The following is an 18154-nucleotide window of genomic DNA, read 5'->3' on the forward strand; positions in this document are numbered from 1 at the left end:
GTTCAAGCATGGCTCCGAGGTATGATCTGAGAAACTGAGTGCTGTTTATTGAGAGGGAGTATACAGTTTTAAGGACAGTTTTGGAGTGATCATAGGGAACAATTAAGGGTTTTGGACGTGTGAAGTTTTAGCTTCTTCAAGTCATACCAGTAAAATGTCCATAGTTTACTCTTATATCCAATTGTCTTGGTTCAGAAAAGGAACTTTGAAAAGGTAAGGTCACTCCACACCAAAGACCTTTCACTAGTGACACTGTGGGGGGTCCAGGAGAAGGCCTACTTTTAGTGACTTTGAGGGAGGCCGGGATGTGAGTTTCTGTATTGGATACTTCTCATACCTTGCCTCCTCTTGGCCCGACTTTTACTCTAACCTTTGCTTCCACAACTAGCTTTCCCTGCTTAGACCTGACAGCTATCAGCACCTCACCTCACCTGCCCCACTGTACTGCCCTGGGGCTTCTCTGAGGCCATGGTGTGGGACACCTTTGGGAACCCACAATCCCATGAGACTGGCGTGAATGGCTCCTGGTGTGTGAAGGAGCTTACACACCATGGGGCAACCCACAAGCCAAGGAGGATGAGAGCTAATAGATGTTTCCTCCTTCCATCCCTCAGGTGGTCAATTTTGAGGCTCTTCCTAATAGCTCCTCAGAAGTTCTAGGCAGGATCAAACTCCCGGAACCCATTTTAGTAACTAACTTAAAATATACGTTCACATTGGCTTTCCTTCCTTCTCTGTTGTACTGTCTCCAGTCCCTTAGTCTCTCTCTGGGGTCATTTCCCAAATAAATATTCTGCAAGCAAATCTTCATGATGAGACATTCATTCATTCATTCATTCATTCATCTAATACAGGATGAGGGCCTCAGGATGTACTTATATGTTTCACTAACCCTGTGCTATTGTGTCTTTTACAGAAACTATTGTCTGATGCTACCTTGAAGGCTCTGTGATAGATTGAACACCATGAATGAAACGGTGCGGTACAAGCTATGAATAGAATCGAATGCCTTTTATACCCTCCCTCACATCTTCCTGATCACCCGCCTTCTCCAACCTTCTGAGGCAACCAACACACCAGCTACAACCTGACAGCACCTGCCCCAGCAACACTGCCTACTTTTGATTTCTTACCCAGGATCTCTAACCTTGAGGGACTCCTGTACAGACTTCCCTGACACCTTGAGGGACTCCTGTACAGACTTCCCTGACGCACACACAACCTGAGGAAGCTGGGGGGTTGACCACTGGGGGCCAACTCTGAGTCATATTCTCGCTTCTCAGAGGCCAGCAGGGCAAGATCCACCCCACTCACTTTCAGTTACAGCCTGCATTTGCTCTCACTTCCTCTGTTGTACTCTCCAACTCTTACTCTTTATCCCTGAGATCACTTCCCAAATAAACCATCTGTATGCAACCCTTGTCTCGGGTTACACTTTGAAGGAGAAGCTAGGCTAAGACAGTTCAGTAGACAGGCAAGATTGCTAACTAGCTTTGAGAATAGCACTGGATTTCTTGGGTACACAGGTTCTACCTTTGTAAAAAGATTAAGGGGACTCTCCCTTTCAGGGCCAAATTTTGTTAATTACTGAATATGATCATCATGGTAAATGAAATGTAATTTAACCGCACTCAGCATTCGTTCCCATCTTCTCCTAGTGGGCTTTTCTGAACTACAGAGGCTGGAAAGCCAAAGACCTTATTTCCCAGACTCTCTTTATGCCCACGGTTTCCAATAAGAATTCAGCTCCTCCAAAACCTGCAGACAGAAAAAAGAATTTTTCTTCCTGTTGTCTGGGGCTATTTTCTGCTAGGAAGTGGAGTCAGGAAGGCACAGGCTTTTCTGCAGCATCGTTTGCTTTCTGGTCATCAGCTGGGGTGGAAGCAGTAGCCTCCTGACTTTCTAGTGACCACAACAGTGGTATGTTCTTCAACTCAGTGGTTCAGGAGGCAGCCTTAATTTCCTACCATCAGACTCTAGCAGAGCTAACAGTTCCCCTAGTGAGTCAAGTGCACAGTGTTTAGCCCCACTCTGGTGGGGCTAAAACCCACACTAGTCCCACCAATAATTTTTTAATCACTGCTTCTCTGTATTATATCCCTTTTCTCTTAAAATATGTAAGACAGTAAATATATATATTTATATATATATTTGCACTGAACGTTGACAGTGCAAATGTCAGCACAAATATGACAGTAAATATATATTTATATATTTTTAAATATATATTTATACATATAAATATGTATAAATATATATATTAATATTTATAAATATAAGTAAATATATATATGTGTTTGCACTGAACTCTGACTGATACATGCAGGTTATTCTTGTTCTAAGTAAATATTTCACTCCAGGAATCAATAATTTCTACATACAGCATCGAGATCTTATCAGAACTGTTGGACATTCATATGGCAAGTCCTTCCCAATAATCCCCAACCCAGGAGTAAAATCTGAGGAATGATGATTGCTAGCAGAGCTCAGGAAAATAACACCCTGCAAATATTACCACAACCCTAGCCCCGGCACAAGCCTAGATTCCCATTCTTCTGGCAGCCACGTTAAAGAGGCAAATACTGAAACTCCATCTGAGACAGAAGGCATCGTAGTCACTCCATAAATAAAACCATCTAGTTTTAAATTTCAGTGAAGAAACAAGAGTCGCATGTAATTAGGTTTCCTGACAGGGGAAGAAAACTGTTAGTGGGGGGTAAAAAGCAAGCTCTTTTAATTATCAAATGTCTCAAAAAATAGTCTACTGAATTGAAAAGAAAATCTATTTGTATTACTCATGTTCTTATATTCTTAGGTGAAAGTTTCTGGATATTAATTAACCTTTATTGAAGATCCATGGTGAGTCATATATCAAATGTAATGCCTATCTCAAACATGACAATTTTATCCTCTACAGTTCTTTTATTAGTTCTTCCCTGTTGCAGACCCTCCCTACAATGGTCTGAGACTTCAGGCAATCAGATCTGTCAGATTTTGTGTAAATTGTAATCAGGAAGATCTAAGTAAGGAATAAGCCTGGGGCTCATTCCTTGTTAATCAAGTAATTGATTTTGAAATGCAGTAATTTAAGTGCCGAGGTAATCTTTTAAGCAACAATTTTACCTGATCAGAAGCTATTTTAGTTATGACTAGTGTTTTCTATATTTGAGCCTCTGATGGAGTGGGAGCCCTTGGGTTATTTCAAGGAATACAGCTTGACAGACAAACCATTATGCTTTGCATATAAAGATGCCACTCATTTTAAAATGGATGTAGATGATACTTAGAGTCAAAAATAAAAATTGATCTAAAAGAGTGTCTGAATTCATAGTAGTGTTTGATTACCATGTATTTTCTCAGTAAATAGGTAATAAATATACAACTACTATCTCAGAGATATGGTTCACAGAATTTTTTTTTATGTTGAGAAGTAGTCATAATACTCAGAAATGTCAAGAGCTTTTGTGTCAAAGGATGGAGTTTGCCAGAAATGTATCCTATGAGAAATGTAAATATAAATACAAATTAAAATAAGAGGCTTAATTCTCCCTGTTAAAAATAAGAGAACAGATTTACCGTCACTTCTTTTTCTGAGCATTTACTTTAGAAAACTTGTAATTATAAGTACTTCTCTTTGAAATGTATATAAATCCTTTAGAAAACTAGAATAGGACTTTTGCCTCGGGCAATCTTTTTTTATCAACAGGTCAGCGCTACATTTCATTTGGCAATTATCAGCACCTCAGCTGACATAGTCTCGAGTTCTAGCATCCTGTTTTCAAACTGTCACCAGTACTGTGATATCCCAGGTTTAAGTGTCAGTAGCACTGATAGAAAGATCTCACATGGCACACTGCATAGTAGGTGATGCTCATTAGCAATGACCCTGTACTTATTTTCCAAATGTGATTCCCAGACATAAGTAACACCCAGAACATCAGCTTGTTTAATTGGACTGTTTCGTTAGGCAGTGACTCAAACATGAAGGGAAGAAATAACATGTGTGCTTTCAGAATTCACTGTCTTCTGAGTCACACCACTCCACAGTGATTTAAATGATGCCTAAGGCTGCTTTTGTGCTCAAGAAATACCTGTTATTTTTGATGGAAGCCCCAGTTGACAGTCTCATCAGGGAATACTATATGTCCTTTTTTTCTGCTATTAGCTACAATATTATCAGAATTTCCTGACACATAAATCTTTTCACATTAAGATACTGCATCTAAAATCATGGTTCTTTTGCTTTTCCATAATAATGAAAAAAACCCAAACAGATCATTACAACATTTTTGAATTTTACATCAGTGATTCTTGGACTAGCTCCTCAACATATACTGTGGTACAGAACAAAGGAAAGCTATCATTTTCTTTTACCTGGAGATTTTTAGTGCAGCCATACATTAGGATGGATGTCCAGGTACCTACCAATGATGCTACCCAATTAATATCTGGGTTCACTGAAAGTCAGTACCAAAAAAAATGTCGTAAGAAATCATCTGTTGTAGGGAAACTGGAATTCTTGTGCACTGTTGGTGGGAATGTAAAATGGCATAGCTGTTATGGAAAACAGTATGAAGGTTCCTCAAGAAGTTAAACTATCATATGGTCCAGCAATCCTACTTCTGAGTATTTATCCAGAAAAGTTAAAGAGAGAGAGGAAAAAAAGAATTGATATCTGCATTCCCATGTTCATTGCAGCATCATTCACAGTAGCCAAGATGTGGAAGTAACCTAAATACTCATCTGTAGATAAAAGCATAAACAAAATGTGGTATATACATACAATGGAATAGTGTTCAGCCATACAAAGGAGGAAATCCTGTCATATGCTACAAAATGAATGAATCTTGAGGACATCTTGCTAAGTGAAATAAGCCAGTGACTGAAGAACAAATACTATCCATACATGATTCCACTCATACGAGGTATCAAAAGGAGTCAAACTCATCGGAGTAGACAGTAGAATGGTGGCTGCCAAGAGCTGGGAGGAGGCAGAAGTGGGGAGTTGCTGCTCAGTGGATATAAAGTTTCAGTTACGCCAGACAGAAAATTTCTAGAGATCTAGTATACAACATTGCGCTTAAAGTTAACAATGCACATTTGTTAGGAGGACTGAGCTCATATTACGTGTTTTTTTTATCACAATGAAAGGAAAAAAGAAAGAAATCATCCTCGTGACCACTACAAAGTATAAATGCTTTTTATACTTTGATGAATTATGAGTTACAACCTCTACCCACACACATAATGATGTAGCTACCAGTAATGCACGCACTTCTCACCTCTGTCCGTGCTCCGTGACCACCAGAGTTTGCAAGTTAAGGAAAAAGGAGAAATAGAAAAAAAATCACATCTAATTCTCACTTTCCTATATGTCTCAATGAATAATAATACTTATCTCGCAGATTCGCTAGGTATAATAAATGTAATGTATTTAAATCATATGTCCAATTTCTGATAGATGAGAAGGGAGCAACTCTCACACTAAATAAAGTCATTTAATAATATCCTTACTTATTTCATAAATTTAGATGACCAACCTTGATATCTATACATTTAATTGCAATTTTATTTAAGGAGGTGACTCAGTCATGAAAGGGAAAAATAACATGGAGATTTTCACACTGGACATAGACAGCAGTTTCTATAAAAGGCATTAGCAGGGCTTCCCTGGTGGTGCAGTGGTTGAGAGTCCACCTGCCGATGCAGGGGACACGGGTTTGTGCCCCGGTCCGGGAAGATCCCACATGCCGCAAAGCGGCTGGGCCCGTGAGCCATGGCTGCTGAGCCTGTGCGTCCAGAGCCTGTGCTCCGCAACGGGAGAGGCCACAACAGTGAGAGGCCCGTGTACGGCAAAAAAAAAAAAAAAAAAAAAAGGCATTAGCAGTTCTCAAGTCGGTTAGAGTAAATTTCTTTTAATTTGTACAGAGTTGCTTTATTTTTCAAAATAATTTACAGATTGATTTTCTGAAAAATATCATTTATCTTTCCAAATGCCAATATGTATAGGTTATACCAAAGTTTGGTTTTGCCATGGGAACTACCAAGATATGGTGTTACTCTTTGGCTTCAACTGAATATGAACTCATCATACGTGATCAATGGTTATATGATTATGTAGGTAACCTTTACACACAGTCATTTTAACATCATTAAAAATATGAATAAGGTGCAGTGGATTTTCTGGTACATTCTTCCTGCAGCCAGGAGCATTGACTGCTGAGGCTCATTGCTGAGTCCTTCCACATGAGCTGCCTCCTACTGAAGGAAACTGTCTTATCCAAGGTTATACCCCCTCCCTGCAGGCAGACTACATCTATAACTAGTTGAATTGGGGTGCAAAAGCTTTGGCCCCTTGACTCAACTGGTATTCTAAAGAGCTATACCAGCTTCCAAACACCCCTTAGGATCAGCTGAAGCCTCTTGTGCAACTTCTCCCTGTGCCCAATTTTGCTTTCTTCATCCCTCACAGGCATTGCATCTCAGCACTCCCAGTGAACTTTCTGCTTGCAAATCTCAGTGTCTTTCCCAGAGATCCTGACCTACAGTATAAGGCATACTGTTTTAGAATTATTATTTTTCCTAACTATAAAAATTTTCAAACATAAAGAAAGGTTGAAAAAACACTACAGTGACGCCACTACGTGGCGTCACTGTATTTGCATTTTAGATTCCGTATTTACATTTTAATATTGCTTTACAAGATGTCTATCCATCTGTTTTAAATTCATTAAGAACACCTGAATATTTAATTTAAAATACTGGTAATCACCATAAAATGTAAAATTGCAATGAAAATCCACCTCAGCAAAAATCAGCTACATGTTATCAAGATATTTTAAACTGCTTTATCTTGCACTTATATGAGATGCTCAACCAAGACAGAATGAAAGCCATTACATGTTCAAGGCTGTTTGAACAAAAGAAGGCAAACCGTATTACATACTTTTCAGATAACAATACCAACCACTCAGGATATACTAACAACCAACGGTTGCTTGCCAAGCTTTCCTTTGCTGAAACCTGCTGAAGAAATCAAAACAATACATCACGGGGTGGGAGTATTTCTTACATGCTACATAATGGACAGACCTCCCATCATTCCTCTCCAGGGAAATGTCATACCTGCCAATGAGAAATAGATAGAAACCTGAATGGCAGATAGGAATTCAAGAAAAATTTTAGTATCCTGAAAGCCAATCATATTTTTCAATTGCCAAAGTTCTAGCCCCTGTATTAAGAACACATTTTTCTCAAGCGATTGTGTGAAGCAGAAAATGCATGTGAAAACATTAGAGATAGGGGAGACTGTGCAAGACAGCGGAATAGAAAGCCACTGAGCTCAGCTCCTCTCACAAGCACATCAAAATCACAACTGTTTGCAAGGACAACCATCAGTGAAAAAGACCAGAACTTAGCAGATAAGATCTTCCACCACTGAAGAAGGAACTACAATGAGATGGGTGGGAGGGGCGGAGTCACAACACAGTCAAATCCCAAATCCCTGGGTGGGCATTTCATAAGCAGGAGAATAATCACAACTGCAGAGGCTCTCAAAGGAGCGAGGGTCTGAGCCCCTCATCGGGCTCCCGGCCCAGGGGTCCTGCACCAGGAAGACAAGCCCGCAGGGCATCTGGTTTTGAAGACCAGCCAGGCTAACTTTCAGGAGACCCAGGTGGCTGAGGAAGATAAAGACTTCACCCTTCAACGTTGCACACAAAATCGCACACCCTCCAGAATGAAGGACAGAAGCAGTCATTTGTTAGGAGCCTGGGTCAGACCTACTTGCTGATCCCGGAGAGTCTCCAGGAGAGGCAAGAGGCAGCTGCAGCCCACCCTCAGGACACAGACACTGGTGGCAGCCATTCATGGGAGCTCCTTCTACCACGTGGACTCTGGTGCTGGCAAGCGCCATTGTGGAATCTTCCCTCCAGCTTATTGGCCCCAGGACCCAGCGCCACCCTGGCCAAGCCATTGCAGGCACCAGTGCTGGGATGCCTCAGGCTAGGCAACTAACTGAGCAGGGGCACAGCCCCACACACCTGCCCACAGGCTGCCTTAAAAACTCCTGATCCCATAGCCATCTCTGGACATGGCCCTGCCCACCAGAGGGCCCAGAACCTGGCCCCATGCAGCAGTGCACAGGCCCTAGACCCAAGACCCCAGAGCCCTCAAACCAAAGAAGCAGACACCCAGCTCCACCCACCAGGGGGCAGACACCAGCTGCAAGAAAACCACATTCTTATAACCTGGCCCACCCACCAGTGGGCCAGATCCTACCCTGGGACCTGCTGTGCCTGGGCCTTGCCCACTAACAGCCCAACACAAGCTTCAGGACACCCTGGGCCCTGAGGCCAACTGCTTCAAGAGCCAGCCCACCCTCCAGTGATCCAACACCTGCTTTGGGACCCATAGGCCCTGCAACCAGACCCCAGGACCCATAGGCCCTGCAACCAGACTCCTTCTGCCTGCCAGTAGTCTAGCACTAACTCCAGGACCTGGCTTCACCCATCAGTGGTTAAGCAACAGCCCTGGGGTCTCCTGGACCCTGCCCAACAGTAACCCAGCACTAGCCCCAGGGGCCCCCAGGGTTCCACAGTCAGCTACTTCACGACCCTGTCCCACCAGCCAGCAGCTGGCAGCCTCCACACAGGCAGGCCAGCCAAGCCTACCAGGCCACCCACATAGTCAGCCTGCCACAACAGAAAGACCCTCAGAGCCCTCAGGGGGGAAACCTTAGAGCATATACGTCTGGTGACAAGAGGGGAACACACTGCTGGAATGCATAGGACGACTCCTACAAAAGGCCACTTCTTCAATGTCAGGAAATGTAACCCGCCTACCAGTTAAAAATACAAAATAAACATGGCAAGTTAGGCAAAATAAGGTGACAGAAACATGTTCCAAACAGAGGAACAAGATAAAACTCCAGAAGAAATAAGCAAAGTGGCGATAGGCAACCTTTCCAGAAGAAAGAGTTCATGGTAATAATCGTAAGAATGAGCAAAGAGCTCAGAAGAATAGACGCATAGAGTAAAAAGTTAGGAGTTTACAGCAAAGAGTTAGGAAATATAAAGAACAACCAAACAGAGATGAAGAATACAATAACTGAAATGAAGAATACACTGGAAGTAATCAACGATAGACTAAATGATACAGAGGAATGGATCAGCAAGACAGAGTAGCAGAAATCATTGATACTGAAGAGAAAAGAAGAATGAGAAGAAATGAGGACAGTTTAAGAGACCTCTGGAACAATATCAAGTGTACTAATATTTGTATTATAGGGGTCCCAGATGGAGAAGGGAGAGAGAAAGGGGCTGAGAACATAACTGAAGACATAGCAGCTGAAAACTTCCCTAACCTGGGAAAGGAAACAGACATCCAAGTCCAGAAAGTGCAGAGAGTCCCATACAGGATTAACCCAAAAAGGAACACACCAAGACACATTGTAATTAAAATGGCAGAAGTTAAAGACAAAGAAAGAATATTAAAAGCACCAATGGAAAAGCAGTATATTATGTACAAGGGAACTCCCATAAGGCTGTTAGTTGACCTTTCAGCAGAAACTCTGCAGATCAGAAGGGACTGGAATTATATATTTAAAGTGATAAAAGGGAAAAACCTACAACCAAGAATATTCTACCTGGCAAGGGTCTTGTTCAGATTTGATCAAGAAATCAAAAGCTTCACAGACAATCAAAAGTTAAAAGAGTTCAGCACCACCAAACCAGTTTTGCAAGAAATGTTGAAGGAACTTGAAGTGAAAAAGAAAAGGACACAATGAGACACATGATAATCATAAAAGAAAAAGGTCATTGGTAAGGGCAAACACATAGTAAAGGTGGGAAATCATCCACACACATAGCTAGTAGGGAGATTAAAAGACAAAAGTAGTAAAATCATCTATATCCACAATAAGCAGTTATGGGATACACAAAACAATTAGCTGTAAAACATGATATCAGAAACAGTAAGCATGAGGGGAGGAGAGTACAAATGCAGAGCTGTTAAAAGCATTTGAAATTAAGAGATCAGCAAGTTAAAATAATCATACACACACACACACACACACACACACACACACACACAGAAATTGATATGTTTAAACTTCAGGGTAACCACAAACCAAAAATCTATAATAGATACACACACAAAAAAGAGAAAGGTATCCAAAGTAACACTAAAGGTAGTCATCAAATTACAAAAGAAAAGAACAAGAGAAGAAGAAAGGAACAAAAAGACCTACAAAATAACCCCCAAACAATGAACAAAATGGCAATAACAATATACATATCAATAATTACTTGATGTAAATGGACTAAATGCTACAATCAAAAGACACAGAGCGGCTAAATGGATACAAAAACAAGACCCATATATAAGCTGCCTACAGGAGACTCACTTCAGATCTAAAGACACACAGACTGTAAATGAGGAGATATAAACGGTATTCCATGCAAACAGAAATGAAAAGAAAGCTGGGGTAGCAATACTTAAATCAAGTAACTGGATTTTTAAAAAATGGGCAGAAGACCTGAATAGCCAGTTTTCCAAAGAAGACATACAGATGGCTAAAAGGCACATGAAAATATGCTCAACATGGTTAATCATCAGAGAAATGCAAATTAAAACCACAATGAGATATCTCCTCACACCTGTCAGAATGGCTATCATCAAAAAGACCACAAATAACAAATGTTGGCAAGAATGTGGAGAAAAGGGGACTCTCGTACACTGTTCATGGAAATGTAAATTGGTACAGCAAATATGGAGAACAGTATGGAGGTTTATCAAAAAAACTAAAAATAGAACTACCATACGACCCAGAAATTCCATTCCTGGGTATTTATCCCCAAAAAACCCAAAACCCACTAATTTGAAAAGATACATCACCTCAATATTCATAGAAGCATTATTTACAATTGCCAAGATATGGAAGCAACCTAAGTGTCCATGAACAGATGAATGGATAAGGATGTGGTATGTATACACAATGGAATATTACTCAGCCATAAAAAAGAATGAAATGTTGCCACTTGAAACAACCTTGAGAGACTTGGAGGGTATTATGCTAAGTGAAATAAATCAGATAGAGAAAGGTAAATACTATATGATATCACCTGTGGAATCTAAAAAAATAAAACTAGTGACTATAATAAAACAGAAACAGACTCATAGACATAGAGAAAAAACTTGGTTACCAGTGGGGAGAGGGAAAGGAGGAGGGGCAAGATAGGGGTAGGGGATTAAGAGGTACAAACTACTACATATAAAAAAATTGAGCTACAAGGATATATAATACAACACAGGGAATATAGCCAGTATTTTATAATAACCATAAATGGAATATAACGTTTAAAATTGTGAATCACTGTTTTACAATAGTACATAAGATTCAGGTATACAACAACTATACCTCAATTGAAAAAAAGAAAATATTAGATATTAAGATATGTGAGATTCACAACTGCAAGACTGCTTTTGAAAATATTCAGAAAGCACCTTCTTCAGTGTGGATGCAGAGCATCAATTTGGGGGACTACATCATCAGCATGACCTTAGCATCACCTCATCCTCACCATCTAGTCCAGGAGCTGAAGAGGTGGGGAAGTTAGTTACAATTGGTGAGGGGAGTTAATAACTTGGCCACATTGTTACATCAGCTGTGCCCTAGATGTAGGAGCTAAACAAAGGAATTTGTTTCTCCACAACCTCAGTTGAAAATAAATGTCTATTTAGCCTCCTTAATGTGCAATATAATTACCACAGGAGCAATCTACCAGCTGCCATTGCTGAAAAAATGTTTCTGTTCTATAACGTCAAGCCTTAAAGAACAATTACTAAAATTATAAAAAAAAATTTCAATGATTTGACTTTATTTAATAATATTTCAGATTTATTTTTGCACTTGACGTTTTTTCTATGTTATGTTATCCATCTTGGCCAACTGTTGATTTTAACACTTGACCATTCAACCTCCAGCCAAAATGTGCATTCAGTACAAACACCCCCAGTGAATTTAAGAGACTGTTTTCCCTTTGTTAAGATGCCAGGTTGTTTCTATGTTGAAAAACTATGTTCTATATTTTTATGTTTAAAAATTATATAATATTCCTATAGAACCCTATTCTATTTTATTCAGAACCTTCAAGTACTTTTGAAAAGCACTATTAAAATTCATTCTCTCAATTATCCCTTTTGGAGTTAGTGTAAGCTTCTGTAAAATTTCAACAATGAAAAAGCCAACCAGATCTTATTATTTAGAATATGCACATTGATTTTAGCGCTTGTGTGGAGTAATTTTTGGTTCTGAAACTTTTGCTAAAATAATATTTTTTCCTACCTTTTGTAGACCTCATGGTTTGTATTCAGCTCTATGTTTTATTTTGTTAATGCAGACAATAATCAAAGAATAGGTTTTAAATGCATTGCTTTACTAATTAAACATCCAATACTAACCAAGTGTGGAAAATGAGAAAGCATGAACCACAGAGTACTTGTAAGAGAAATGCGATGTTTGTGCCACAGGAAAGATGCTGCTGTGAGGACTGTTTGCACAGTGAGCCCTGACTCACTCTCTTACTCTGTCCATTTTTGAGGCTGTTATTAAAAACATCTGGACAAATACTTCATGAATTTCAGGAAAGCAACCAGAACAGAATGCCTGATGGAAATAAATAATACAAAGGGCAAAGGGTATTTGACTAAAGTACTTACATAGGGCAATTTGCCAGTTAAAACAGGAAACAGAAAGAGAAAGGAATGGTAAAGACCAGGAAGAGAGACTTTGTTGTCCAAAAGGAGTTTCACCTTCCAAGTGACAAAGTGGTTAGTAGGTAAAGAGCTAGCTGACCCTAAATGTAACAGTTTTACTGACCCAGAAGGAAATCACAAGTCCTAACGACACGTGATAGGTGGTTTTCAAAGGAGCTGTTGATACTGAAGGTTGTCAAAATGGCTTAATGAGAGTGTTGGCACTTCATTACAGCATCAGTGCACACACAGACGAGTAAGTGTATAAAAATCTCTTTTGTTTTAGCTAATGAGAGAAAGACTGTTCCACCTTGCTCTTGCCATAATGGAGATGTAAGCCATTTTCCGAGTAAGGCATATTGGTTCTTCAAAATAATGATAATAATAATAAGGACTTCTACTTTGTATAAAATAAATCTGAAATTTTAATTTCTTGCTAAGAACCAAACAATCAAGTGAAAGACTTTGAGTTCTATATTGTGGTGCAATTAGGCTTTCTCATAACAACTTACTGGTAGTGGGTATTGGCTCACGATTTGTTTTAGAGTGGTAATAATATCTATCGAAGTTTCATCAATAACCTTGCTCAGGTATATGAATGGAGTGTAAAGATATTAGGGCATTTCTTTGCCCAGATGGCAAACATGAGTGTCAACTTCTTGGTAGCACAAATCTGATGATCCCAAAGACCCCCAAGAGGAAAAGTCTCCTTCTCTGTACAAAGTATTCACGTTGTCAGAGCAGATGCAATTAGGAATGCTAAGAGTATATGATCTCTAAGATCTTGTTTTCCCTATACAGAATATATTTTAGCTTTCGTTGGTTCCAAATTTTACGTTTTTCCCATCTATGTTACAGCCATTTTAATGCCTTTACTTTTCAAATGTCTGCCTCTGCTGCCACGTGTTTTGAAGTAGTAAAGACAGATAAAGACAGCACAAATACAATTCTCTTAAAGAGGGATCGATCCAGGAATGGATGCACAGATTAGACAATGCCTACCCAAGTGGCACAATTTGGGAGATGGTGGCAAAGTCTCTCCCAAACTCCGATCTAAATAGCCTTGGACAACTGCCTTGTCTGAAATTATACTGGTAAAGATTCATTGGATGGAAGAGTTCAAAGCCCAGCAGATCTTCTGTGGCAGAGAACAATGTAGCAGGAAGCTTCCTGCCGGGTCTCCTGAGCATTCACATATGCACCTTAAGAGAGAACCAGCATTTGGTACCTTTCACTCAGAGGTCATCACCAAGGCAACTGTCACAGCCAAGAGAGGAAAAGACCAACCCCAACTAAATGAGAATCATTAGACTGACTCTTTTCTCCCATCTCACTTCTCTGTCCTGAATATACCGGAAGAAAAAGAACTTCAGGAAAAGGAGGATGGGGAAAAGTCCCTAAATCAGACCTTTTCACCTCCCAATTCCAACTCCTTTGAGCCAAAAGTCTTGTTGCTAATAGAAGGAAGAGAAAGATTTAAATTGGATATAAGCTGATGTTTAATAACTGAGTGACAGGAAAGCTATGGGATTTGTCCTAAGATAGCACTAAGGAATAGAAATGGAAATTCTATGGAGAACAGCTGAAGGAAGTGACTTTTAAAAGAAAGAGATTAACAACTTTATATCTGTGTCTCATCAAATTCACACTGTTCATTAATTTGTTTACACATTGTTATTGGTAATTCATATTTAAATTAGTTCATCCAATCCTTTCCTCATTTAGTAATCTGACATGAAGTTACAGAGGAAATGGGAGTATTGATGAGGGAAGAGAACAGAAATAATTGTGGAGTAGAAATGTAGTTTTAGGAGGACAGCTTGGGTAATGGTAATCTTAAGAGTCAGAACTATTACATATCAAGCATTTCATAAGCATCTTTTGGGAATCCTTACAACTTTGGAAATTAACTATTATTCTTCCAGCTTGCAAGTAAGAAAAACACCTCAGAGAAATCAAGTGAATCATCTCAAGTAATGGGTCCAGAGTCTGGACTTGAAGATAGAGGGTTTCATTACAAGGTCTAATCTGGGGTCATTATATATACCTCTAGAGGGGAGGGGGGCAGGGGTATTTGGGGGGTGATAGTGGTGGGGAAAAAAGAGGAGACAGTAACCCAGAGAAGAAAAAGAAAACAGAAAGGAGAAGTAGGGATATACTGGAGAAAATACTTTCTAACTTTATAATTACGGTGAGGGGTGACCTGAAATATTTAACCTCATTGCAGTTTATCCGTGGAAAACAAAAGCACTGCCTTAAATACACATAACATTCTAAGTGCTTTTCCCTTATCAACCTACTCTTGGTTGTACATAAATGGCTTTCTTTCAGAAAGGGAATTGTGTGAGCCTTCAATATTTAGCCACAAAACCTGCTTCAAGAAAGGTCAGTGTTCCAGTTGCAGATAAGCTGTTTATTTCCATGTTTGGGAAGACCTGAGCCAAGAAACAGAAGGGAAAATGGAATCAGTCCCTAGTCCTTCCTGTCATTTGGGTTCATTTCAAGTATTATGTTGCCAAACATCAGACATAGCAGTATTTAAGTATGACCACATAATACATCATTCAGCAAAAATATTGTATAATTTACACTGCTACAAAGAAACTTAATCTACTGCTTCCTTTCATTAATGAAGATGTGTGAAAGCTTTTAAAGTTCTTTTATATGAATATAACATTAAAAATATAGGCATAACATTATTCTCTCTCCAGCGCCTAACCTCCCCGTGAATATCTACAGGCAAACATAGAACTTACAATTAGATTTACCTACCAGCAAATTTATTTCACTCTTAGCAGCCCAGTCAAAGATTATGTGCCCTCATTGTGTGTGTATTTATAAGTTTATACGTGTGCATTTGCATGCCTGTGGAAAACTCTGCATCAAGAGCAGTATATTCTACTATTTACTGAATTACGTGGATAAATCCAGACGTCATATCAGAAGAAACTTTTGTTCCCTCACAGTCACACTTCAGATCTTCCCTCACAGTCACACTTCAGATCTTCCCTGTAATCTCATTATGAAAATAAGTACTGCTTCTAAATCTGAGACATGAAATAACTGAAGGTGAACCTTAAGAAAATCAAGAAGTCATGTGATAACTAAACCAAAGATCTAAAATATAGTTGGTATGCTCTGTTCAAATTTCTTTTTTCCTATGTCATTTACATGGAAGTAACGTGAAGTACTCTCTATGCATCTGCTGCTTACCATAAAATAATTTGTTCCCTTACCTTGGGAACATAAGGACATGAGCAGTGGAGGAAGCCTGGATGAACCTTGGTTTGAATACAAGCTTTGTATCAGCCAAGGGAGCTTGACCAAGACAACTAATTAACTTCCCCGTGCCTCAGTTTCCTTATCTATAAAATGTGGAAACTAATACCTACCTCACAGTGTGGTATAAAGATACAGTGAGAGAAAATATGCATGATGCTTGGCACAGAACCTGGGACACATGGGAAGGCTCTACTAGTCCTCGGTGGATAAGGGTGCTCCCTTGGGAGCCAGACTCTGACACTCACTAGCTTAGTGACTCGGTGCAAGGTACTTACTACGCTCTGTCCCACTTTCCTCATCTGTAGAAGTGAGCTAATAATAGCATTACCACGTTGGCTGGATTAAATAAGATAAAACATTTTAAGTACTTACAATAGCTTCACACAATAAAAGTTAGCTGTTATTACTCAACACCAAGTCAATGGTTAGTATTAATATCTGTTATAAAAAAGTGGAGAGGTTTTTTTTAGGAGGAAAGAAAGATTTTTTTCAAAAATAGAGGCAAAGGGCAAAATAAGATATCCACAGGAAATAACATAATGCCCCATGGCTTCTCCACTAACTCCACCTCTGGCCTTGCTGGAGAGACAGGGGATTCGCCAAAGCTTAACACCCAGAGGGTGTGAATTAGAGCTGTCCTGTCCCACTGCTCCCTCCCCGCAATTAGCTGCCACCTAGAGAGGTCTCTTTCAGAACTTTCCAAGAAACAGTACTGCAGACAAAAGGACTAAATTAGTTCTGCCCTGTGGGAAGGCGACACTTTCTTGTGTTCCGCATTTCATCTTAATTGTGGACCCATTTCAGCTTTTCCAGATCATCTTTTATCTGATTCTAGGCTTGTCCTTCCTCCTAGTTTCTACCCCCAAATCGCCCTAGTCCCAGGCTAGTGGTGGGAAAGCTTTGTCCTGTCATTGTTGCTCAGCCAAAGGTTTCCTGCCCCCAAATGGAAAACAACTAGATGGTGAAGGGACAGAGCATGTTCCTGCCCACACAGCCCCCTGACATCAGAGGAACGCGTTGGTCGCTTTTGAAAGCAGGTTTGGGAACTAAAGTTGCAAAATGTGCCTCGGTACAAGTGAGTAATTTATACACAAAGAAAGGAAGGAGTCTCATTTCTGGACAAGAAGTAAAAATTCTACAATGAAACAACTGTCTGTAATGGACAGAATTAATTAATTTGAGATATTAACTCAGAAAAACCAGTTTTGTATGTACCACATGATCAACATATGCAAAACAAATCCTTGGATGGATGTGCATATACCAACATCGTAACGGTGAGTATCTCAGATAGCTATAAATTTTTTTCTCTAAGTCTCCATTTCTGTATTTACCAAAATATGCAATTCTTTTATAACAGACCATTAAATTGAATTCATATTAGTGACAGCTAGCCTCCAGGATGGTCCCTAAGGATCCCCACCTCCTGGTATTAACACCCTTGTGTAGACCCTCCCACACTGTGCCAGGGTTGGTCTGTGTGACCCACGGGAGTATGGCAGAGGTGACCGTAGGTCACTTTCAAAGTTAGCTTATAACAGACTACAGCTTCTGTCTTGGGTTCTTCTCTCTCTCATCACTTGCTCTGAGGGAAGCCTTCGCCATGTCGTAAAGACTCTCAGGCAGCCTATGAAGTGACTTACTTGACAAGAGATGGAGGCCTCCAGCTAACAGCCAGTAAGGAACTGAAGCCTGCCAACAACCTGGAACTGAGCTCATAACTGGATCCTCCAGCTGCAGTGGGACCTGTAGATGATGCAGCTCCGGACAGAAGTGCACCTGCAACCCCGCCAGAGACTCTGAGCTAGAACCAGCCGGATTCCTCACCCTCTCAGATTCTTGACCCTCAAGACTGGGTAATTATGAATATCTGTTAGTTAATGCTGTTACATTTTGCGGTGATGTACTACTCAACAATAGTTAACTATTTTTTTCTATAATATTGAAGGTAAAGTCAAATAACCAGACGGAGGAAGTGGGTTTTTTGTATTTCTTTTTCTTTCAGGTGGCTTGTGCACTCTCCCTGGAGGGGAGGGGGTGAACATTACTCACCTTTATCCATGAAGACTCCAAGTTTGGAACAATTCTTCTAAAGTGAAAGATCTAATTGACAGGA

The sequence above is a fragment of the Delphinapterus leucas genome, chromosome 5 (assembly GCF_059928025.1).
Source record: "Delphinapterus leucas isolate spDelLeu-1000000601 "Yukka" chromosome 5, BTC_Dleu_Yukka2, whole genome shotgun sequence".
NCBI lineage: Eukaryota > Metazoa > Chordata > Mammalia > Artiodactyla > Monodontidae > Delphinapterus > Delphinapterus leucas.